The sequence below is a fragment of the Schistocerca gregaria genome, chromosome 10 (genome assembly GCF_023897955.1).
Source record: "Schistocerca gregaria isolate iqSchGreg1 chromosome 10, iqSchGreg1.2, whole genome shotgun sequence".
In the NCBI taxonomy this organism is placed as follows: Eukaryota; Metazoa; Arthropoda; class Insecta; order Orthoptera; family Acrididae; genus Schistocerca; species Schistocerca gregaria.
Genome location: NC_064929.1, coordinates 167,673,115 through 167,694,051, shown reverse-complemented (window position 1 = coordinate 167,694,051; position 20,937 = coordinate 167,673,115). Strand labels below are relative to the sequence as shown.

At 45.9% G+C, this 20,937-nt stretch overlaps 1 protein-coding gene and 1 long non-coding RNA gene across 3 annotated transcripts in view; one reads left to right on the top strand and one right to left on the bottom strand.

Moving 5' to 3' along the window:
* Positions 1-20,937, top strand: part of LOC126293363 (uncharacterized) — a 1,719,051-nt gene that overhangs the window by 865,438 nt on the left and 832,676 nt on the right. The window lies entirely within an intron of this gene.
* LOC126293359 (uncharacterized) overlaps positions 1-20,937 on the bottom strand; it is a 299,009-nt gene that overhangs the window by 130,801 nt on the left and 147,271 nt on the right. Inside the window, exon 3 of one of the 2 annotated variants that reach the window (XR_007552274.1) lies at positions 12,714-12,911. The exons of the other annotated variant lie outside the window; for it this stretch is intronic. The gene's annotated coding sequence lies outside the window, so the exon portion shown is untranslated. The remainder of the gene's footprint in view (positions 1-12,713; positions 12,912-20,937) is intronic. 2 annotated transcript variants of the gene reach the window in all.

Here is a 20,937-nt window from a genome sequence, read left to right as displayed (position 1 = left end):
AACCCACCGATTCCACATTCTGCCAACAGTCATTGGATCTCGACTAAGCGAGCAGAAATGTCGCGATACGATAAACCGCAATCCCGATAGGCTACAATCCGACTTTTATCAAAGTCGGAAACGTGATGTTACGCATTTTTCCTCCATACACGAGGCATTACAACAACATTCCACCAGGCAACGCCGGTCAACTGCTGTCTGTGTATGAGAAATCCGTTGGAAACTTTCCTCATGTCGGCACGTTATAGGTGTCGGCAACGTTGTGTGAAAGCTCTGAGAAGCTAATCATTTGCGTATCACAGCATCTTCTTCCTGTCGGTTAAATTTCGCGTCTGTAGCACGTCATCTTCGTGGTGTCGCTATTTTAACGGCCAATAGTGTAGTTTATAAGAATCACCGCGTATTGTGTGATGTACGTGTTGCGTAGTCAACTCTTGTGACGCGATAGATTCTGTACCGAAATGGCTAATGCCGAAACCCGTAATCGTAACAAGGTGCGTATTTGATGAGTAACTGAAAGCTCTCAAAGCTACGTTATCCGTATCTATGGAACAGACGTAATGCTTACGCGCAGTCCTAAAGGGTGTTGTGTGACTGACTGACCTAGCATAGCCCAATCCAAACCGATAAGGACAGAAACTATAAAGTTGAAGCGGTTGTTGATTTCGTAGTGTAGCCATTGTTTATGAAAGGTTTTTTTTCGAAATGTCACCCCTAAGGAGGTGAGATAAGGGATGAAAAATTTTAGAAAATATATCGCTGTTAAGGTAAGTTCGAAGCTACAACTACGAAAATTGGCATTTGATTCCCTGGTCAAAAATAAAATAAGTTCGTGTTTCGCAATTTTTGGAAATTCAGCCACTAAGTGTGTAGAATTGTGGGTGATAGTTTATTGGAAAATAAAATGCTGCAAAAACTGGTAACTGACATCTCGGTGGGAAATAAAAAACTTCATGTTTTTGAAAATTATTATATTAAAACTTTTTTAACGCAAAGTCTATGAAAACTGGTACTTGACTTCTGAAGAAATGTGTGTTAAAGGCTGAAAGTTTCACAGAAAATATTACCACACGAACTCAGAAGGCAGGATTAATAAAGTCATTCGGCTCTAGCTACCACAGTCCCTTCTTGATAAGGAAGTACATTCGGAAAAAACCCATACAGTCTGCTAGCGAAGCAGCGGATCATGGGATAGTTCCTAATATGATCCAACTGCCACTGTTGATATCAGCTGCATCGATCGCACATCGCCTCGTCCATAATAAAGACTCTCGTGAAACTAAATACGAATATCAGGAGAGTGTTGGGAGCAGCTGTTCACACTGTGCAATTACACCGCGTCATTGGACAGAGAGAGTGAGAGGGGGGGGGGGAGAATGCTCTAACCACGCCCCCATATTAACGGAGCACGCCGCGGGCACTTTGCGATCTCGATCGCTGATTGCACTTAAGCCGCGCGGCTATTCAGCTTTACACCGAGCGCGCGATCATGGCATCTGCCTACCTAGTAACGGTATCACAGGGGGGGAACTAGCCATCCGTTTCTGCTCCGGACGTTTCCTTTTTGCATAATTCATGATCTGCTCCAGCTCTGGCATGGCGCAAGGCGCTTCTCCATTCTCCAAGATTAAACTTTTCTTCGCCAGAAAATGCCTCTCGTTAGAGCTAAAGTCTAAGGGAGAGCTTTGAAATTGGATGCGATGTCGGTTCTGACATGGGAAAGGTAACCTGCATCTACCGCCGCCAAAAGCTGACATTCACCTGTATGAAACTTGGTGGTGGTCTGTATTCGGTGGTTCTGCACCTACCACAAAAACAAAAAACAGAAACAAAAAACCACCCCTATTGTCCTTCCTACGGTGTGCGTCCCATGTAACGGGGAAGGGTGCTATATTGTTATAACGCCAGCGGGCGGGAATGAACATGTTAGCGAAATCAAGTACAGTGAGATGACAGAAGTCATGGGATAGTGATATGCACATATAGAGATGGCGGCGGCATCATGTACACAAGGTGTACAAGGGCGGTGCATTGGCGGAGCTATCATTTGTATTCACGTTGGCTGTTTCATGCGAAAAGTTTTCCGACGTGATTATGGGCACACAAAGCGAATTAACTGATTTTGAACACGGGGTGGTAGTTGCAGCCAGACACATGGGAGATCCCATTTCGGAAACCGTTAGGGAATTCAGTATTCCGAGATCCACAGAGTCAAGCGTGTACCGAGAATACGAAATTTCAGGTCTTACTTCTGACCACTGAAAGCGAACTTCGCTTAAGGACCGAGGGCAGCAATAAAGCGTGAAGTAACAGCAGAAATCAACATGGGATTTGCGACGAACGTAGCCGTTAGGAAAAGTGCGGCGAACTTAGGCGTTAATGGGCTATGGTAGCAGACGACCGACTCGAGTGCCTTTGTCAACGCCACGACATCGTCTGCAGTATCCTCGGCTCGAGGCCACATAGTTTGGACCTTAGACGACTGGAAAACCGTGGCCTGGTCAGATGTGTCACGATTTCAGTTGGTAAGGGCTGATGGTAGTGTTCGAGCATGGCGCAGACCCAACGAACCCATGGATCCAAGTTGTCAACAAGAAAGACACTGTGTGAGGTGGCGGTGGCTCGATAGTAGTGTGTGCTGTATTTATACTGAATGGACAGGGTCCTCTGCTCATTGACTGGAAATGGCTATGTCTGCCTACTAGGAGACCATTTGTAGTCAGTCATTCATGGAAGTCTTGACTCCAAACAAGATGGATTTTTTGTGGATGACAATGTGCTACTTCACCGGGCCACAGTTGGTGCGGTTACTTTAAAAAAAAGGACTCTGTCTTCAGGCCACAGGTGGCCCATCGGGGCCATCCGACCGCCGTGCAGATAGTAGGGGCGTGTGGTCAGAACACCACTCTCCCGGTCGTTACGATGGTTTTCTTTGACCGGAGCCGCTACTATTCGGTCGAGTAGCTCCTCAATTTGCATCACAAGGCTGAGTGCACCCCGAAAACTGGCAACAGATCATGGCGGCTAGGATGGTCACCCATCCAAGTGCCGGCCACTCCCGCTAGCGCTTAACTTCGGTGATCTGATGGGAACCGGTGTATCCACTGCGGCAAGGCCGCTGCCTTCTTTCAAAAACGTACTCGATAATTAGAACGAATGATTCGACCATCCGTGTAGCCTGACATGGGTGCCATCGAATGTTTATCGGATGCTATCGTGAGCTCAGTTCATGCACAAAATTTTGCACCGGCAACGCTTTAGAAACTATGGATGGCTATGGAGGGAGTACGGTTCAATATTTCTGCAGGGAACTTTCAACGACTCGTTGAGTTCATGCCTCATCGAGGTCACGCACTACACCAGGTCCAACCCGAAATTAGGAGGTATCCTTTGTCGTTTCTCACCTCAGAGTAGTTTTGAATTGAGAGGCCTGGGGACAGAGAGGGGTTATAAACTTAAGATATGTTTGGAAATTTGGTAAAAACTGGGCGTGACTTTCACTTGATGACCGATACTAGAGGGAAAAACAATCGAATGCCGCTGAAAAACAATTCCGGTTTAGATTAAGCTTTCGATACCACCACTTTAGTTCACCCAATAAGTCGTGAAAATGGTGGACATAGACCTACCAAAAACCACTATGCCTAACGTATGAATTAAGCGGAGCTATAGGTATCTTTATGATTTCACGTTCGTTGACTTTGCCACTTCGCAACATAGCTATTACCGTCCAACCTCACCTAGGTCTCGGGCTACACATCAGAATAGTCTGTCACCATCATAAACGAGGGGCGTACAGTAAGTAATGCAAAACTTTTTTGTTTTACTCGGCGAATGTCGGTTGACAATACGATGAATTTGTTGTGGGAGATCCTGGAATTTTCCTTCTTCAGCCGTTTAATGATGTCCTGATAGGAAGCAACGCGACAAGTAGCCTTCGAAATGGTGTCTGTAACGGAGGTGAATGCTAAGCAGAAAACTGTCATTCAGTCTCTTTTTGCGGAAAATGCAGATACATAAAGGCGCTTGCAGACTGTCTACCCAGATATGCCAATAAAGAAAACACGGTAAGTCGTTGGGCGAGGCGTCTGCGATCATCGCAACAAGGTCGCGTGAACCTGTCCTATCTCACGCTTACCGGCGGACCGTACACAGCTGTGACTCTTGTAATGTTGGGACGTGCGGACACTCTCATTAGAGGTGCTCGGTGAATCACAATAAACACCTCGCTGCCCTACAGGACCTATCTGTTGGTAGTGCTGGTACACTCGTCCACCAGTTGAGGCAGTCAAAGTAGCGTCCGCGCTGCGTTTCTTGCCGCCTAAAGGAACAACGAAAATAGAAACGAATCATTTGTGCCGAGTTCCTTGTTCGTTAGGGGGCTGATCCTGACAACTTTCTGTAGAACACTGTCAAATACGACGAAACATCGCTTCATCACTCCGAATCGGAAACAAAACGGCAGTCCATGGAGTGCTGCCACACATCGTCCGAGAAAGTGGCGTAAACCGTCGAATTGAATGGGGATTCCGTTAAAAAAGAGGGTTTTCTAGCCAAAAGAGTGGGACATAATAATGTCTATTGGAATCCTGAATATGACCAACGTGCCTTCAGAAAAAAACTTTTTGCATTTCTTATTGAACGTCTTCGTAAAATGTTGGATTATGACAAATGATGAACTTGCTCTTCTTCACTGTGCGTTTTGAAATCACTGATTTTGCCAGAAGCCCTCAGTTGCATTTATACATAAGATATGCTTTGTGTTCGGCCTCTACGTTGGCGTCTAGAGTGACATCTGGAGCACCAGGCAGAGTTTCCCAGAAAAACTACACTCATCAGCACACTGAGAGTTACGTAATGGTTCTGTATCCAAAATTAAAAATCAGATATGTTCGTTCGAGCACGTGAGGTGAAGAAGTTGGCACAGGAAAGGAAGCCGTGGTGGTCTTCTCATACTATCGAGAAGGCTTATGAAAAGATGTTAGGAATTCAGAAGTTTAGTTTTCAGTTTATGTTGATCTACTCACACGCATTGCACTGCGTATATTCAAGACAACCTTAGCGTCCGCTGTTACGCTCGCGTGTTTCACTCTTTGTGGAAATTCAACCCCTATGGGGGTGAAACAGGGTCAGATTGATTCACTGGATTATCATGGTCCAGTTTTTTTTTTTATTCTACTGATTCGTGGTCTTCTCCGAATGTATTTCTGACCAAAAAGTGATTCTCGTAGGAGTACAGAGTTTTTGTTAATCATACCATTTGCGTGTTTTTTTTCTTTTTCTTTTGGAGTTTTTTTCATGGCAACTTACACCCCCTAACGAGTATTTCTTTTCATCTGACCGAGAAATTTAATACTACTTCTTAGCTTTAAAATTTTTTTAATGAAACGATATATTTTCTTAATATTTTCACACTCTGTTGCACTCCTTTAGGCGGTTGAATTTTACAAAAACACTGAAACAAGTAATTTTTTTTAATTACTACCCACGAAGTCAAATACAAATTGTCATAGATGCATCCCTAAAAATTCTTCAGCAGTTATTTAGTAATTGCTTTTTCTTTAAAAAAAACTTTCATCCACTACTTTACAATCCAGAGCTGATAGAGAGCATCATGACTGATACAGAGATTAGTGACCACAAGGTCATTGTAGCTAGGCTCAATACCATTTCTTCCAAATCCATCAGAAACAAACGCAAAATAATTTTATTTAAAAAAGCGGATAAAGTGCCACTAGAAGCCTTCCTAAAAGACAATTTCCATTATTTCCGAACTGACTATGCGAATGTAGACGAGATGTGGCTCAAATTCAAAGATATAGTGGCAACAGCAATTGAGATATTCATACCTCATAAATTGGTAAGAGATGGAACGGATCCCCCGTGGTACATAAAAAAGGTCCTTACGCTGTTGCAGAGGCAACGGAAAATGCATGCGAAGTTCAGAAGAATGCGAAATCCCGAAGATGGGCTAAAATTTACAGACGCGCGAAATTTGGCACGTACTTCGATGCGAGATGCCTTTAATAGGTTCCAAAACGAAACATTGTCTCGAAATTTGGTAGAAAATCCGAAGAAATTCTGGTCGTATGTGAAGTACACAAGCGGCGAGACGCTGTCAATACCTTCGCTGCGCAGTGCCGATGGTATTGTTATTGACGACTGTGCCGCTAAAGCGGAGTTATTGAGCGCAGTTTTCCGAAATTCCTTCAACAGGGAAGACGAATGGAATATTCCAGAATTTGAAACACGAACATCTGCTAGCATGAGTTTCTTAGAAGTAGATACCTTAGGGGTTGCGAAGCAACTCAAATCGCTTGATACGGGCAAGTCTTCAGGTCCAGATTGTATACCGATTAGGTTCCTTTCAGATTACGCTGATACTATAGCTCCCTACTTAGCACTCATATACAACCGCTCGCTCACCGATAGATCTGTACCTACAGATTGGAAAATTGCGCAGGTCGCACCAGTGTTCAAGAAGGGTAGTAGGAGTAATCCATTTAACTACAGACCTATATCATTGACGTCGGTTTGCAGTAGGGTTTTGGAGCATATACTGTATTCAAACATTATGAATCACCTCGAAGGGAACGATCTATTGACACGTAATCAGCATGGCTTCAGAAAACATCGCTTTTGTGCAACGCAGCTAGCTCTTTATTCGCACGAAGTAATGGCCGCTATCGACAGGGGATCTCAAGTTGATTCCGTATTTCTAGATTTCCGGAAAGCGTTTGACACCGTTCCTCACAAGCGACTTCTAATCAAGCTGCGGAGCTATGGGGTATCGTCTCAGTTGTGCGACTGGATTCGTGATTTCCTGTCAGGAAGGTCGCAGTTCGTAGTAATAGACGGCAAATCATCGAGTAAAACTGAAGTGATATCAGGTGTTCCCAAGGGAAGCGTCCTGGGACTTCTACTGTTCCTGATCTATATAAATGACCTGGGTGACAATCTGAGCAGTTCTCTTAGGTTGTTCGCAGATGATGCTGTAATTTACCGTCTAGTAAGGTCATCCGAAGACCAGTATCAGCTGCAAAGCGATTTAGAAAAGATTTCTGTATGGTGTGTCAGGTGGCAGTTGACGCTAAATAACGAAAAGTGTGAGATGATCCACATGAGTTCCAAACGAAATCCGTTGGAATTCGATTACTCGATAAATAGTACAATTCTCAAGGCTGTCAATTCAACTAAGTACCTGGGTGTTAAAATTACGAACAACTTCAGTTGGAAGGACCACATAGATAATATTGTCGGGAAGGCGAGCCAAAGGTTGCGTTTCATTGGCAGGACACTTAGAAGATGCAACAAGTCCACTAAAGAGACAGCTTACACTACACTCGTTCGTCCTCTGTTAGAATATTGCTGCGCGGTGTGGGATCCTTACCAGGTGGGATTGACGGAGGACATCGAAAGGGTGCAAAAAAGGGCAGCTCGTTTTGTATTATCGCGTTATAGGGGAGAGAGTGTGGCAGATATGATACACGAGTTGGGATGGAAGTCATTACAGCATAGACGTTTTTCGTCGCGGCGAGACCTTTTTACGAAATTTCAGTCACCAAACTTTCTCTTCCGAATGCGAAAATATTTTGTTGAGCCCAACCTACATAGGTAGGAATGATCATCAAAATAAAATAAGAGAAATCAGAGCTCGAACAGAAAGGTTTAGGTGTTCGTTTTTCCCGCTCGCTGTTCGGGAGTGGAATAGTAGAGAGATAGTATGATTGTGGTTCGATGAACCCTCTGCCAAGCACTTAAATGTGAATTGCAGAGTAGTCATGTAGATGTAGTGATTGAATTTTCAAAAAAAAAAAAAAAAAAAAAAACTGAAACTCGTATTTTTATTTTCTGATTCATGAACGAAATAATAATTTTTCTAATTCTAACTTCAAAATTACATTAATAGCGCTATATTTTGAAAAACCTTTCATCCCCTAACTCACCACCGTAGTAGAGGAATTTCAGAAAGTTCCGTCTTAAACGATGCCTACAGTATTAGATCCACACCTTCTCTAAACTTCAAGCTTTTGTCTTTAGCGGTTTAAGCTAGACCATGATGATCCAGCGAATCAATCTGACCCTATTTCACCCCCATAGGGGTTGAATTTCCACAAAGAGTGAAACACGCATTATTTTGTTTTTAACGGAGGAGCCAAATTTCAACTTGCATAGATGTAGCTTCAGAAATGCTTGAACAATGAGATATTTCCATACAAACTTTCATCTCTCGTATCATCCCCTTAGAGGTTCAATTTCAAAAAACACTGAAACAGGTATTTTTTATTTGTAACTGAAAAGTCAAATATTAGTGTTCATTGATATAGCTTAATACTTTAATAGTTCTTTAATTCTTCTTTTTAGTTTGCCGATGCCTTTGTCCCATGGTTAAGCAGGGTCAGCATGGTTAGAATCTGATTTGGCATGGTTTATCTTTTAAGGGGTGACCGGATGCCCTTCCTATCACCACCCCCTGGGATGGAATTACTGTTCCCCAGCTGTCTGCGTCTAGTCTAATCCATGGAATAGTGCGAACGTGTTCAGATCTCTGCGAGTCGTGTAATTGAGGCGGAACGTGGGGACTAATCCGTTATTCGCCTAGCAGGATGTGGAAAACTGCCTAAAAATCACATACAGGCTGGCCGGCACACCGACCGACGTCGGTAATCCGCCGGGCGGATTCGATCCTGGGCCGGCGGGCCTACTCAAGTCCAGGAAGCTGGGAATTAGCGCTCTCGACTAACCTGGCGGGTGTTTAGTAGTTCTTTAATAATCATACATTTTCAAAAAAAGTTGTCAGCCACTATTTCACCGCCATACAGTTAAATTTCCAAAAATGCTGAAACGTGTATTTCTTTATTTCTGATTGGGAAAACAAATACCAATTTTCGTAGGTCCAGCTTCCAAATAACCTCAATAGCGTTGAGCCGTGGTAAAAATTGCTGTTTTGAAGAGCGTGCCGCAGCACGTTGTGTCAAGAAGTCGCCTCCGTTTCTGGCGGTGGCGCCACTGTTGTAATCGCAGCTTTGGTGCCTCCCTTTAGTAGGAAAGGGGAAAGGTTGCCTGTTCACGTGCATTTAAGGGGCGCTATGAGCTCTCCAGTTGGTCAGTCTGGGTGAGTCTGGAGTCAGTTTGGGGTCAGTCTCTCGTCCCCAGCTTGCTAGTCTGTCTCTCGTCCGAATTTGTGGGGCATTTAGTGTCTGTCTGCTCGAGTTTCTCAGGCCATTGTCATTGTAGGCTGGATCGATCGGTTGGTCGGTCACGCACTGAGACACAACATGACTTGTCCGCCTTGAGCGTCGGCGCGTGTGAGGTCGCCACGTGAGTCCAGTGGGCCGCGCCGTATAGCAAGGGGTAGTGACTTCGAGGCGGACACGAGAGCAGCAGGAGTCAACCCACGACATCGGTCTGGCCGGTGCGAGCTGCCACGCCGTGAGGCGGGAGATCGGCGCGCCTTCCTGCATCCGCCGGAACGGCTGGCAGTGGACGGTTCGGGAGAGCGATTTGGGGGTGCTGCGCCAGGTCTTCTCCAGAAATCGCATTTTTTTAGAAGTTAAGTGATTGGTGATATGTTGTTCCATTTACTTGTCAAATTCTAATTGTTTTCTTGGTGGGGTCAGTAGCCGCTTTGTTTTCGGGTCATGCCACCATTCGTCTCCGTTTGCCCACCCGCGGGAAGATTGTTATTTATGAATTGGGTGGTCCGTTTTTCCCTTGTGGAGTAGGGGCGGGTTTGAGCAACCTGCGGTTCGGGTTGTTCGGTAATCTCCCTATCAAGCGATATTTTTCAAGAAAACATTTCATCCCCTATTTCACACCCTTAGGTTTAGAACTTCGAAGCATCCCGTCGTAAACGACGCCTACGATGTAATACCCACACCTTCTATAAATTTCAAGTTACTATCCTTAGCGGTTTGGGGTGGGCGCTGATCAGTCAGTCAGGCAGTCAGGATATTGCACTTCGTATACAGAGAAGACTAGCTACAAATACGAATAGCAGCGACGCAAGAAACTGAGGACGACTACCGGCTTAGAGGATTTCTTTTTCTCCTCCGCCACAATATTTCCGAGGACGTCGTCCTCACTCTGCAGCCGTCGCCACAGTTTCATTTCTGTCCCCCGCGTTCGGCGCCTTTTACCGCGCCAGGATTTAATTCCCACGTCACGCGCGATCGAAAGCCAGCCGCGGCAATACGCCGCCCTGGGTTGACGGATACACCGCCGGGCTGGCCGTCCCTATGCGCGTCACGCCTCTCATATGAATTTATATTTGTTCCGCCGCCGCCGCCTCTGGCGTCGCAGCTGCGGGCCGGATTCGCCACATCTTCGCTTTTCTGCCCGGCACAGACCGCTGCAGAATTCCGCACGAGCTGCTTGCAAATTTCTTCCTCCCGACACTGTGTGTGCGCGCTCTCGCACGTCTGTGTTTCATTTTGTAGCGCCGGCCAGACTGCAATGAAACGCGTGCGGCCTTACCGCCGCCACCACGCTAGTTGGCAAATGAAAAAACTTCCGCAGTGCCGGCGCTCTAGGCAGGTCGTCATCACACTGCAGCAACGGCAACAGTTAATTTTGCTCGGGCCGTGCGCCGAGAACGCGATGGACCTCGGCGTTCGCGCAACTGGCGGGCAGAAAAATACTTTGACACATTCAGGAGCATTAGACACTCTTTGCGATGAAGTGGAAAAATTTACGGGAGAATATTAAGTGAAATAAGCTGAGAGGATGGTGAAATGGACTGCTCGAGAATTCCACCGTCAGCGCATGTACTTACCGTCCGAATTACAACAGGGTAACACATTTATTCCTGATGTTTACTCGTGTACTGGAGGCGCTTTCGATAAAGTTCGATGCCAAATATCCTTTTCTTTTTCATCTCACCCCAAAAGTTGGAGGGCTACGCTTATATTTCATCCCTAATTCATTTTAGTTTCCTGAAACTTCCGGTGGCTGAGGTGACAAAAGTTATGGCATAACTCCTAACATCGTATCGAACCTCCTTTGCCCCTCGTAGTGGAGCACCTGGACGTAGCACGGACTCAAAAAGCCGTTGGAAGTCACTTGTAGAAATAGCGAACCATGCTGCCTCTAAGGCCATCCATAATTGGCGGTGCTACATTTTGTGCACGAACTGACCTCTCGAGCCGGACGCTGTGGCCGAGCGGTTCTAGGCGCTTCAGTCCTGCATTTGACGATGCTGGTGCTGATTTTGCACTTCACATTTGAGGATGCCACTCTGGCTGCAGTACATTAGGACTTTGTTTTTATAAAACAGTTCTGATGATGGTCATTATAGGCTGAAACCGGTAATCTGTTAACAAACCGCTTGTGACCGTAGACCTAAATTAAAGGAAACTTATTGTATATATGAGTCACTGTTTTATTCGCGACAATGTCGCAGCTTCTGAGGCTATTACTCCTCCTGTCCTGCTCTGTCCCCTGACTTGAATCTTTAACTCGTAGGAGTACTTATGAGCCAGAGCTCGACGTGATCGAGACGACGAGGAAACTATTTGAGCCACTAGAGATGTGGCGCCCTCCATCGGTAATGCTGGAATTCAGTATAGAGTTTGCACTCCCTTAACCTTGATGACAGCTTCCATTCTCGCAGGTATACGTTCAATTGGCTGCTCGAAGGATTCTTTGGGAGTGGCAGCCCATTCTTCAAGGAGTGCTGCGCTGAGGAGATGTATCGCTGTCAGTCGCTTAGGCCCAGCACGAAGCTGGCGTTCCAAAACATCCCCAAGGTGTTCTATAGGATTCAGGTGAGGATTCTGTTCAGCCCATTACAGGGATGTTAATATCGTGTAACCATTCCGACACAGATCGTGCATTATGAACAGGAGCTCAATTTTGTTGAAAGATGCAATCACCATCCCCGAATTGCTCTTCAACAGTGGGATGCAAGAAGGTGCTTAAAACATCAATGTAGTCCTGTGATGTGACAGTGCCACGCAAAACTACGAGGGGTACAAGACCCCCTCCACGAAAAACACAACCACACCATAACACTACCGCCTCCTAATTTTACTGTTGGCACTCCACACAGTGGCAGATGACGTTCACCGCGCATTCACCACACCCACACCTTGCAATCGGATCACCAATCCACAAAACGTTTTTCCACTGTTAAGTCGTTCAGTATTTACGCTCCTTGCACCAAGGGAGGCGTCGTTTGGCGAATTTTCTCCCCCCCCCCTTCCCCCCCCCCCCCCCGCCTATCTGTCATAGTACTTGCAGTAGATCCTGGCGAAGTCTTGAATTCCTGTGTGATGGTCTCGATAGACGTCTGGCTATTACACATTACCTTCCTCTGCAACTGTCGACGGTCTCTGTCAGTCAACAGACAAAGTCGGCCTGTATCCTTTTCTGGTGTATGTGTCCCTTCAAGTTTCCGTTTCGCTATCACATCGGAAACAACGGACCTAGGGATGTTTATGAGTGCGGAAATCTCGCGTACAGATGTATGATACAAATGACACCCAATCACCTGAGCACGTTCGAAGTCCTTGAGTGCCACGGAGCGTCCCATTCTGTTCTCTCTCTCGGTGTCTAATGAGTACTGAGGTCGCTGACATGGAGTACCTGGCAGTAGATGGCAGCACAAGACACCTAATAATAAGAAGGTACGTTTTGGGGGTGTCCGAATACTTTTGATCATATAGTGAACATATATAGAAATTTGTGTGTAAAGAGTCACATCCATTACATACCTGCGAGTACAGATACGATGTGAACCGGAGCGACCCAATAAACCCACTTGCAGGAAAGGCAGGCGCCACTAGTAACTAAGAATCATTGGAAGAATCCTCACTAAGTGTGGTCCACCCACAAAGGAGGCAGCTTACAAAACACTCGTTCGATCAGTTCTTCAGCATTGGTCATCAGTGTGGAACACGTACCAAGCAGGACTGAAACAGGAAAGAAATAAAGAAGCTGTAGAGAAAATCCGAAGAAAAGTAGAGTTTTTCCTCACAACTTCATTTAGCATGCGTCACTGAAGAGGACATCCAACTCAAATGACAGACGTTATGAGAGAGGCGGTTTGGTTTACTGTTAAAATTCCGAAGGTGTATGTCCTTAGAAAAATAAACCCACACACTGACTCCTGCTTACATGTGGAGAACGTCCATTGAGGTAAAATTTGAAAACAAAATTGACCTTACAAGGAGGTTTACGAACAATCTTTCTTCCCACGCACCATTCGTAACTAGACAGAGAAAGAGGAACTTACACTACTAGAAAATGTATCGTCCAGGAAACAGCATGAGATGGCTTGCGTTGTATGTAGTGTGTTTCGAGAGGGCAATGAAACAAGGAAATAATCCTAATAAACACAGGTCCGGAAACCACTGACTGCTCCCAGTAACACTTGGCTACAAGTGCAGTCATACCATTCTTACAACACTTTCCATGTCTGTAAGGAAGGCTACCTTTTGATTACTGTTCCTTGTCGTAAAATGTTCCGTTTGTAATACATCCATGGCGGTGCACTGGCAGACTTTCATATGGCTGTCCGCAAATTCTGAGCATGAAGCTTCGATAAAAAGTATTGTACATTTACAAACCATTGTCCTTGTTTTCATTTTGTGAAAATAGCGTTCTATGCAGTTGGTATCTTTGACACGGAGGGTAAGTATGTGACTGAAATTTTACTTTTGTTAAGGTCGAATAAAGATTAAAAACATGCTACCAAAAAAATGATAATGGCAGATAAAAATATATGCGTCGTGTCTTGCCGAAACTTTTGGCTCCCAGTTCCACTGACTTGAATCCGTTTGATTCTTTTATGAGGAGACATTTAAAAGTGTTTGTGTATTGTCGCCCCGTTGATAGTATCGATGAACACCTAGAACGCATTTTGGATGGTTGTCAATGCATTCAGTAGACACCTCACCTGGCATTTTTGAACGGGCACTGGTACCGTTGACAAGACGTGGTGAAGCTTGCCTTCACTTGTATTGCGGCCATGCGGACCACTTGTTGTGTCGCATTTGCCCTCAAGTGCGTCTCTGGACTTGGTATCCCCGAGGACTCAAAAAATGGTTCAAATGGCTGTGAGCACTATGGGACTTAACACCTATGCTCATCAGTCCCCTAGAACTTAGAACTACTTAAATCTAAGGACATCACACACATCCACGCCCGAGGCAGGATTCGGATCTGCGACCGTAGCGGTGACGCGGTTCCAGACAGAAGCGCCGAGAACCGCTCGGCCACACCGGCCGGCTATTCAGGTACTCAGTGGTGACACTTCGTAATGGGAAACTATTTGTTGCCGGACCTTAGTTCTCTTATTTCGTTGTCCTCTATTCGCAGCTTTTATTTGTGCCTCACTCCAATACTCTGCAGCCTGGATATGAACTAGGAGCGGCCTACCGCGAACTAACACGAGGTGCCTAAACCTATAAGCCCAGTACCGTTACGAATTCCAGGCTCCAAATCAAGGATACACAACAGCCTGGCGTTGCGCATCTACTGCTACAGACTTCTACTTCTGTCCGAGCAGTATAGACTTTTTCTCCGTATTCCGAAAATGATATCGTTGATCAAACACTCGAGTGAACCGTTTGTCTTCTCTGTATTACGGCCTAGGAAGGAAACCTATCAATATTCACGAGAATAACAAGCGTGTATTTCCGAGTCAAAGTGGATAACAGGCGGCGAGTAAAACGGTGTATATGTCCGCCATATACGGTATTCCAATTTCCATAAATAATCCGGTGTCCGATAAATATGCGCTTACTCACGACTGGTGCCTGTCTCGTACAAACAAGAACGTTTCCTCCCTTCCCCATTTCTCAGTCCCCCGTTCTGCATCCTCGTGGACGACGCCACAATGTTTGAGAGCGGGCCTTATCTCAACCATTGCAACATGTGACTTTTTTGCTGTCTGGACGAAATGGGCTGTATGTGTTATACCCGGGGCGTGATGTGAGGCGATCGTTGCTGTGGCCACCACATTCCGTGTTATGCCTATCTAAAATATCAGGTCAATAAATCACGCCCTCTCACGTTTGCTATTAGGTTTCATGCAGGGGCGACCGAAGAAAGTGAGAAGTTGTAGCTCGAGTTACAGAAGACCATTAGCAAAAACACGAAGTTCGACATGATCATAGCCATGGGGCATATAAACGCTCGTGTAGGCGACATCAAAGTTGAACAGTGAGCAGGTCATCACGGGGAAGGAACATGCAAATAGTAATGGCTGCACATTAATTAGTTTCACTATATACAACCATCTCAGAATCACGAACGCAGTGGCAATTTTTTGATGGTTTGGGACCACAGTAGTATAATATTTTCTCGAAGAAAGTTACGCCATTTTAAAGTACTAAGGTGGTATATTCACTCACGCTGATAAGCCAGACATTATGACGATTGCCCACCGCAACGTTGAACACTACCTGGTGACGTTGCGGGAAAGTCACACGGTGACAAAGGAATGTATGCGGAGCAGACACCGAAAGGAACTTTGTGCTAAGGTCTTATGGGACCAAACTGCTGACGTCATCGGTCACGAAGCTTATACACTGCTTAATCAAACTAACTTTCGCTAAGGACAAAACACACACACACACACACACATACACACACACACACACTCACACACACACACCTGTGACCGAGGGAGGACTCGAACCTCCGACGGGGGGTGCCGCGCGAACTGTGATAAGGCGCCCAGACCGATCGGCTAACCCGAGCGGCGGAGCAGATACGGAGAGAGGATAATGCTGCAAATGGGGAAATCCATTGAGATGTTGACTTTGACAAAGCGCAGAGACTGCGACCTAGTGCCTCGAAAACGCCGAAGCTGATCAAATGTTCACTTGCTACTGTCGTGAGCGTCTTGGGAATGAGGTAAAACTACCACTAGGCGATAATTCATTGATCATCGAAGGCTCTTCACAGAAACTGGGTTCGGAAGCCTGTCTGCTCTAGAGAGCAGGACAGAAGGTGATATGTGGCATCTCTGCCGAAAGAGCAAAATGCTGGTATACGCACAAGTGTTTCTGAGGACTTCGTTCAGCGTACATTGTCTAACATGTAGATCCGCAGCAGACCACCTCTACGTGGTCACATGTTGAACCAGCGACATAGTAAATTACTGGACAGCGGAGCACCGGGATTCGACATACGATTCGAGTGAATCACATTTTTTGCTACACTAGGTCGATGGTCGTCTCCACAAACGACGTCACTGAGGTGAACGGCGGCTCGAAACAGGCAGCGTGCCACGGACACTGGCTGATAGTAGCAGTAGTATGCTGTGCGAGATATTCTGCTTCGCTTGCTTGAGACTCGTGACAGTAATGAAAGACTTGCTGACAGCTGGGAACCATCTGCATCCCTTCATGCTGGATGTCTTCAACGACGGCGATGTCATCTTTCGGTAGCATTATTGTCCGTCTCTCGGAGGCAGAACCGTGATACAGTGAAGCATTATAATGAGCTCAAGTTGATGTCTCGGCGACCAAATTCGCATGATGTAAATCCTGTGGAACCCATGAGGGTCGCTATCGGGCGCCATCACCGTGTAAGTAAACCAGCGGCCGGTTTTTCACGCGAATTAGATGACCTGTGCGTAGACATTAAATGCCACATATCTCCATAAACGTACCAACAAACTGTCGGATGCCTGATACGCAGAATCAGTGACGTATTTCGTTCCAATGGCGGGCAAACAACTTATTAAGCAGGTGATCATAATGTTTTGTCTCATAGGTATACTGCTGGTCACACGAAATGTGACTCCCTGAAGGAAGCATCCAGTCGAGGTGAAATTTGCAGCTTGCGTTTGGGGGCGACGAGAGATGCACCTGATAAGAATTTCAGCGCAGGTGCACATCACGGGTGACATTAGTGCCTCCTGCAAGCGCTATGTAAAGGGGGAACAGAGGGCCGTGTGGACGTACTGGAATTTATCTTCCGTGCGGCTGTTGCACGTAAGCAGCTTCAGTACGCAGACAGGGAGCGTCTTTCGAGAAATTTTCGGAGTTCAGTGGAGGAAGATTAGTTGCCTGTAGGGATTACGAATCATACTTCAGAGAAAGGGGTTATCGTGTTGGACGGAACCGAAGAACCGTGGAGCGGATCTGTAATCGCTGGATGAAGGGGGGAAGGGGGGGACGAAGGACCGAAGAGACTGATTGCACCCAGGTCATTTCGCCAAATCACGTGACGACAGGTGTACTGTGCGCATGGCAGCGATGGATCGCTCTGTCACATAACCAACCGTATAACAACAACTGCACAACAAGCGGTGATCGCGCGTACCATTCGACGTCGCTACCAGCAGACTGGATTGTCCGCAAGGCGTCCATTGCTCCGGTAACCAGTGTCTCAACGCCACAGGCGAATGCGCCGCCAGTGGGGTGACTAACGACGGACATGAATGGCCGAATGGAGCGCCGTTGTTTTTAGCAACAAATTCCGATTGTGCCCGCACCACCACGGTGGTCGGGTTAGGGCCTGGACGCACCGTGGTGGGAGGCTGTTGAACAGCTGCCTTATACATCGCCAGACTGGTCCTGCTCCCGGTTTTATGGTGGTTCGGGGTGGTATTGGATCCCTCCGGCAGCCCCATAGTGCGCGCTGCCGATACAGTAACCAGCCAGCGCTACATCTATGCAGTGTTTTATGCTGTTATGCTCCAACACCGGAGCTTGCCGACTTGCACATTGCAACAGGATAATACGCGACCACACATGGCACGCAATGTTCAAGACTTGTTCGTCGCCCAACGGATGCCTTGGCCTCCCTGTTATCCCGATCTCTTACCTATCGGAAACATCTGATCGATGATTGCGGAACGACTGGCCCGAGATAACACTACTTTGACAGTATGTGGAAGCAGTATGGAGTGCTATACCCTAACAAGACATCCAGAGCCTCTTGGGGCGTAGCAGCTGTAATAGCTAGCAATGGCGGCAACATCCAATACTGGTTTCATCATCTTTCTCACGTCACATGGGGCTGTATTTTCAATCATGTGATCTTTGCACAACGTGTGGTCTCCCCATCATTTTGGCTGTAATATCTCTGGTTGTTCTTGGCGCTGCATTTCGGATGGTAAGCAGTATATGTGAAGGGCTCATTTCAGTAGTGGTACAAGTCCATTACCTCCAATTTTCTGTATATAACGTTTCTGAAATTAACGAGCCAAACAAACTTAAAGAAAGATTCATCTCAAGCAAGAAGCCATATGCTTGAATATTTCTGGTATCTCAACTGCAGATCGCCGCGCGGGATTATCCAAGCGCTCTAAGGCGCTGCATTCATGGACTCTGCGGCTGGTCCCGGCGGAGGTTCGAGTCCTCCCTCGGGCATGAGTGTGTGTGTTGTCCTTAGGATACTTTAGGTTAAGTAGTGTGTAAGCTTACGGACTGATGAGCTTAGCAGTTAAGTCACATAAGATTTCACACAAATTTGAACATTTTTTCAACTGCGATTTAACTTTAGGACTCTGTATCTCAATATGAACAAAAATAGACTTGTACCAATATTAAAATAAACCCTTCATATATTTACGTGTTGTACATCATCAGACTTCTGCAAACGAAACCATTTTTTTTCGAAACATATTAAACTTGGTTGTGCAGTGAGGTGTTTCTGCATTAAAACGAACGTAGTCACAAAGTCCCTGGTAGAAATAAAACAAAGATGTGTGACATAAATTGAATAACTGTGCCATTTAACTTGAGTCTGGAATCGCGCGACCACTACGGTCGCAGGTTCGAATCCTACTTCGGGCATGGATGTGTGTGATGTCCTCAGATTTAAATAGTTCTGAGTCCTAGGGGACTGATGACCTCAGATGGTAAGTCCCATAGCCATTTGAACCATTTGAACTGTGTCATTCAAATGGTCACCAAAAACAATCGTTACATGTGCTAGTACCTTTATTTCAAACCACACTGTTGAATTTACTAATGTGATAGAAGCCAGAGATGGACATCATAGGATGTCAATTCATGTGGCGTACTAAACGAATGTCTCCAGAAGAGTTACTTACAGTGAATAAGGTTCATACATCTTTGGATAGCAGTTGTAAGTAGTAAATACAAAATGTAAACAAATAAAATTACGCCAGGAAATTTAGCAATGTTAGGAGGAGAATTTTATACTTCTTATGCTACACTGAGGGACAAAAAAACATGACAGTGGGAAGGAGTTGTGTGATACCTTGGAAGGTGGTAGACGTGATTCTACAAGTGAAAGTTGATGTCTATTCAGTTTCAGCACATTTCGCATAAAAACGGTAGTAGTGCTACTGTGAGGATGCAAATGAAGTTTGCGTTAAATACACCCTGTAACGGTCGTGAGCGGGAGATGTCTTTAAGTTGATATAAGTCAAGAATGCCTTTAAGGCGACAAAGACGTCATTACTGCCTTCGAACAAGGTCGTGTAATAGGGCTACGAGAGGCTATATTTTCCTTCCGTTTTGTTGCAGGAATCCTTGGCAGGAATATAGCTACCGTACGTGACTGCTGGCAGCAGTCGTCACGAAAATGTCTCAACTAGACGGGGACCTGGACGACCCCTTGGCACTACCGGGAGGCAGACCATCATGCTCGGCGTATGACCGGTGCATCGTACTGCATCTACGGCAGCAATATGAGTTGCAGATGGCATCACAATGTCACAACGAACTGTCACAAATGCATTACTTCAGGGAAGAGCCAGTCGCTATGTATCATTCATTCCACTGACCCCAAACCGCCGCCCTTTGAGTTTTCAGTGGCGTCAAGCTAAAGCTTAGTGAAGGACACGGTGGAGGTCTGTTGTGTGATTCGACCTGTTGCGCTACCGTTCATGAAAAACATTCCAGGGGGTATTTTCCAGTAGGACAACGTTGGCACTACAGCACTGTTGTTATCCATCATGCTCTACAGAGTGTCGACATGTTCCCTTGGCCTGCTCGATCACCAACCCCGTCTTCAATCGATCACGTCTGACAAATCATCGGACGACAACGCCAACATCGACCACAACCAGCGTTAACCGTCCCTGTATTGACCGACCAACTGCAACAGGTGTGGAACTCCATCACACCAACTGACACCTGGCATCTGTACAAATCAATGGATGCACTTTTCTATGCTTGCGCTCGACCGGTATTTAATGTACCACCATTTCACATTAGCGTCTTTCCTCGGTTTTACATTAACCTGTGATATTGCAGTATTGGTTCAAATGGCTCTAAGCCCTATGGGACGTAACATCGGAGGTCATCAGTCCCCTAGAACTTAGAACTACTTAAAGCTAACTAACCTAATGACATCACACACATCCATGCCCGAGGCAGGATTCGAACCTGCGACTGCAGTGGTCGCGCGGTTCCAGACTCAAGCGCCTAGAACCGCTCGGCCATAAGTGCCGGATAGTACAGAGAGTAACTGAAAGCAATGCACGATGAGAGGAACAGAAATGACACCTTCGTTGTAAGGCAATAATTACACTGAAGTCACCGCTGTTTAATAAACACATTAAATGTATTCGCAGTTACAAGTATGCATAACCATGGCTATATAATGGAATAACGACAATGAAAATCTGTGCTGGACCGGGGATCGAACCCGGATTTGCCGCTTACAGTGAGTGGTCGCCGTACTATTTGGCCAGACCCATAAACTTCCATACTTCCGTGGCTACAGCCTGTTATCCTATATCCATTATGTATATTCCTATACAGGGGAGACATTTACTTCTTAATCGCTCGCCCGGTGTCGGCAGACGTATACGATATTGCAATGTCTGTGCTGTTCCGAATTATGATGAAAATTTCCTTCGGACATGCATGCATGTCCGAAGCATCTTAGTACCGTAATTCGAAATAAGAGAGGCATTGTAGGGTCGTATTGTTTAAGGAGGCTCCTGAACAGTACAAGAGGTGGGATACGGTTCTCAAAAGGGAGTATGATTGCTCTGCAATG